This window comes from Erinaceus europaeus, chromosome 21 (genome assembly GCF_950295315.1).
Source record: "Erinaceus europaeus chromosome 21, mEriEur2.1, whole genome shotgun sequence".
NCBI classification, from domain to species: domain Eukaryota; kingdom Metazoa; phylum Chordata; class Mammalia; order Eulipotyphla; family Erinaceidae; genus Erinaceus; species Erinaceus europaeus.
Window position 1 is genome coordinate 11,397,528 of NC_080182.1, and position 5,008 is coordinate 11,402,535.

At 49.0% G+C, this 5,008-nt stretch overlaps 1 pseudogene; it reads left to right on the top strand.

Moving 5' to 3' along the window:
• Positions 1–3,245: 3,245 nt before the first annotated feature.
• On the top strand, positions 3,246–4,451 carry LOC103108762 (glycoprotein endo-alpha-1,2-mannosidase-like protein; annotated as a pseudogene).
• Positions 4,452–5,008: the final 557 nt, after the last annotated feature.

The window sequence follows — 5,008 nt, forward strand, 5'->3', positions numbered from 1 at the left end:
GGAAGAAGGGCAAACGTTGAAGAAGAAGAAGAAGCTCCCTGCCTGGCTTGCAGCGCGGGTTGTGGTCTGTGGGGACACCTGAGCAGGTGAGCAGCCAGGTGGGGGCAGCTCTGCTTGGCCACGGGCTAGGGGGGAGAGGAGGGGAGATTGGGGCGGGGAGAGGAAGGAGAGAATGGAAGAGGGAGAGTGGGGGAGGGGAGGAGAGAATGGAAGAGGGGAGAGTCGGTGAGGGGATAGTGGGGGAGGGGAGTGGGGACAAGGGGCCCCGGGCCCAGCAAGGGGAGAGTGGGCGCGTGGGGCAGGGGATCATTGAAGGGCAAGAGCCGGAAAGGGGGGCGGCATGGAAAGGGGGGCAGGTGAGCCGCGAGCAGGTGTGGACAGAGTGGGAGCTCAGGGTCTCCTAGGGGGTCGTGGGGAGCAGGGCAGGTGAGCTGCTGCGGCAGCAGGAAGGAGCAGCTGTCGCAGACTGTGAATAAGAACCTGTGAGCTTCTCATGTTAGGCTCACAGTCTAATGTTTATTGACTTCTGTTATCAGAACGGAGCACCTAGAATCCTTTGGGGTGTGAGTGACTGTTAGAAGAGGGATGATATGAAGCGTTTAAGTGCATTTATTTCCTCGTGTGGAGGAAGATGTTGTGTTACTGATGTGTCCTGATGATTGACCCTGTTGTATAGTAATGAGCATATAGAGCGAGGAGATTGCTGTGAGTACTGTATTTACTCCTGTGAGAAAAATGGTGAGATTGGATCCAGAGAATGCGGTTACTATCATAACTGACTCACCTGCAAGATGGATGGTTGGTGGAAGGTCTGGATTCGCTAAATCTGTCAGTAGTGCTCGTACTGCCGTGAGTGGGAATGTAGTTTGTAAGCCCGCAGTGGAATTCTAGGACAGCTGTGAGTTTGCCCGTAGTTTGTATTTGTCAATGAAGATAACACAGAAGAAGTTAGACCATGGGAAGTTCTTTTTTTTTTAATTTTATTTTAAAAAGGAGACATTAGAGAGTCAGGCGGTAGCGCAGCACGTGGTGCACTGGCGTAAGGATCCCGGTTCGAGCCCCCAGCTCCCCACCTACAGGGGAGTAGCTTCACAGGCAGTGAAGCAGGTCTGCAGGTGTCTCACTGTCTCTCTTCCCCTCTATCTCCCCCTTCTCTCAATTTCTCTCTGTCTCTATCCAATAACAAAAAATAAGAAAAAGGAGACATTAAAACCGTAGCATAAGAGGGGTGCAACTCCACACAATTCCCACCACCAGATCTCCCTATCCCCTCCCTCCCCTGACAGCTTTCCTGTTCTTTATCCCTCTGGGAGTATGGACCCAAGGTCATTGTGGGGTGCAGAAGGTGGAAGGTCTGGTTTTTGTAATTGCTTCCCCGCTGAACATGGGCGTTGAAAGGGTCGATTAGGGTGGTGACTCCTGTGTGGCTCAGGGGCTCTGGGTTAAGACAGCAATTACTACTAGGGCCATGTGCCTTACAGAGGAGCAAGCAGTTTAGGATTTTAAATCCATCTGATGAAGATACATAAGAGCTAGTTATAGTTATCCTTCATTGGGACAGATGCTAAGTGGGCAACACAATAATTCTGTGAAAAGTCAGTTAAAGTTATAATCTGCACTATACCTTAACTCCCTAATCACAAGATTGCTGCCATGCCACTGGCATGATAATGTTTGGGTTCGGGGTTGAAGGAGAATAAAGTTTAGGGAACCGAATGCCCCTTGCATATAGACAAGGGCAGAGAGGCAAAGATATAGGCAAAGTATAAAGCAGGAAATAGAGTCCAGCATTTAAGTGCACTGTGTTGTAGACTCACTGGGTGATGATAATTGTAGCAAGTTAGGGTAGCTTCAAGTAGTGTATGAAATAAGACAAGTTGAGTGGTTATAACTAGGAACAGCTATAATATAATTAGTATAGGACTATATAATTAGCATATAAACTTTAATTAAAGGTCCTTGGCCCAATGATGTTGACTTTCATTGTTAGTGGCAGTAGTCTATCTTAGAAGAAAGTTGTTGAGAGGTTTATGCTTATAAAGTCTGCTTGGTATAAATATCTCAAACTTAATGTGTGATTTAATAGGCCATATGAAGTAATATTAATTCACAGAAATTTGTCAGTTAATCATTCTAGTCTAATTCCAATTAGTATAGTTGTAGGAATAATAATGTTAGTATTTGAGTCAATTTAGATTGATCATAGCCAATCCCATATGTATTTAAAACTAACTAGCAGTGATAGGCTTACTGCTGCTTCATTAGCAGCAAACAGTAATGGGGAAATTGGTATCATGTTGGCCAGTGTGTTGGCTCTCTCGTTATTTATCCCTCTGAGAGTATGGACCCAGGGTCATTGTGGGGTGCAGAAGGTGGAAGGTCTGTCTGGCTTCTGTAATTGCTTCCCTGCTGAACATGGGCATTGACAGGTTGATCCATACTCCTAGCAGGTGGGGAACTGGTGGCTCTAACCGGTATCCCTCAATCAGTCCTTATGCTTTGCACTATGTGCACTTATATTTGTAGTGGAACATTCAGATATTATTTCTATTAATGCAAAATCTGGATTTACTAGAAGCAAAAAATTGGTGAAACACCCAGTAAAGAAGTTTTCTTATTTAATTGTGCCAAATTATTGACTAGTTGTCAAGAAAGTGTTGGTCTAAACACAGTTTCTTAATAGAAGATGGTTTGAGAACAAAATAGATGAAATAATGGCTGTTGACAATTTCTGTGTAAAACTTCTGTTCCAAGTATGGCACCAAAGTAAATATCTCTGGGGGAAGGGTGAGGGGAGATGTTCAGCTTCACTGTGGGGGGCAGGAGGAAGGGACACAGACATTTGGTGGTGGGAATGGTGTTAATATACACTCCTAATAATTCATAGTCTCACAAAGCACTACTTAAAGAGGGGGAAAAATGGATTGACTATCTCAAACTTTTAATGCATAGACCATATGAGTATATATGCCTTCAATCTAAGCACTTAAGACTTCAAATTGGTAATCAGATTGAATTTTAACCATGGGCTCAAATTGTTAATACATCTCTAATAATGACTTGTTCTTTGAAATATTAAATCACCTATAAGCTTAGACAAGGGAGAAGAGAAGCAACTTTTGGTGTCATGTTGTAAGATACAGCTATATATATGTAAATAACATTCAGCACTCTCATGGGCCTGTACATTATTTATAGTTATATGTAAATAACATTCAGCACCCTCAAGGCTCTGGACAGACTCCCAACACTGGGCCCTGGCTTTGGAGCTGGCATCCTTTGAGCACTGCCCAGAAGGGGTCCCCATGCCCACTGCCCGGCCGGGCAGCCTCCACCGTACCACCCTGCCTGCTGGGCCCCAGGAGCCCCCCAGACCTGAACAGCGGTGCGAGGGCCACTACGTCTACTGGGACCATGTCATGGTGCCCCACTGGGACCCCAGGATCTTGGCCAGCTTCCCCCGAGGGTGGCACAGCCCCCTGATGGCCTGGGGCTCCAGCTTCTACCCAGAGCTGGGGCCCTACAGCTCTCGGGACTCCGACGTGCTGTGGAAGCATATGGCCCAGCTCAGGGAAGCTGCCATTGGCGTTCTGGTCTTGTCCTGGTACCTGCCTGGCATGGCTGATGTTACCTGGAAACCCTCAGATGATTGAGTGCCTGCCATTCTGGACACTGCCCATCAGTACAACATCCAGGTGGCTTTCCACATCCAACCCTACAAGGGCCAAGATGACATCACTCTGCATGATAATATCAAATGCATCATTGATATGCATGGCTCCCATGGTGCATTTTACCTCCATGAGAACAGCATGGGCAAGAGCCTCCTGCTCCTTTATATCTGTGACCCATACCTGACATCCCCTGAGGCCTGGGCCCACCTCCTGACACCATATGGACTCACTCAACCTGCAACGTTCCATATGGCGGGATTTTCATAGCATTGTTGGTGGAAGAGGGCTACACCCATGGCATTCTAGCTGCTGGATTTGATGGCACATATACCTACTTTGTCTCCAGTGGCTTCTCCATGGCTCTTCCCATCAGAACTGGAAAGCTGGGAAGAACTTTTACGATGCCAGCAACCTCATGTTCATTCCCAGTGTAAGGCCTGGCTACACTGACACCAGCATCCGGCCTTGGGACAACCACAATACTTGAACAGGGTCAGTGCCAAATACTGTGAAACAGCCCTGCACGTGGCCCTGACAGTGAGGCCTGAGATAGTCTCCATCACACCCCCACCCCCGTGGTAGAGTCACCCAGGCTCAGAATCTGTAGCCCACTTGTAAGTAAACCCAAATCACTAGTGACTCTGGTGCCGGCACCAGGAAGGCTTGCGTGAGCTGCCTCTCCAGACAGGATGGCACTATTAGAGGGGCTGCTCCCAGGGCACCAGGAGGCGTGGGGACTCCAGATGGTACAGCGATGGATTTCCTTTTCCTGCCAGACCTGCGGGCCCTGTGTTCTGGGGCAGGAGAGTGGCTGAGTTACCCTGGGCCACAGTCCCCGGAATGCTGGGATGGGTGAGGCTCAGAGCCTGCAGCTTACTTCTAGGTGAATTCAGGTCACCGGTGACTCTGCTGCCAGCACCAGATATGGGGACTCCAGATGGTGCAGCAGTGATTTTCCTTTCCTGCCAGACCTGCGGATTCTGTGTTCTTTCCCACCCAGGGCCCCAGAGGGGGGCAGGGCAGTGGCTGAGTTACCCTGGGCCACAGTCCGCCCTTTGGTAGAGTCACGAATGCTCAGTGTCTGCTGCATGGTGACAGTGCCCACTTTACTGTCTGCAGTATTGGGTAGGGCGGTGTCTGTTGTCCCTGCAGAAGGGGTGGTAATGCCTGGGGCTGCAGCAGAGGTGGGCTGGCTGCTGGTTTGGGCCCCCACTGTGGGCGGTATATTGCAGAAGACCTGAGGATCTGGGGTAACAGTGGAGAAGGGCCCCCCCACCTGCTGCTGTGCTGGAGGGCCCACTGGCAGAGGTGGGAATCCTGGGGTCCTTCCCTGA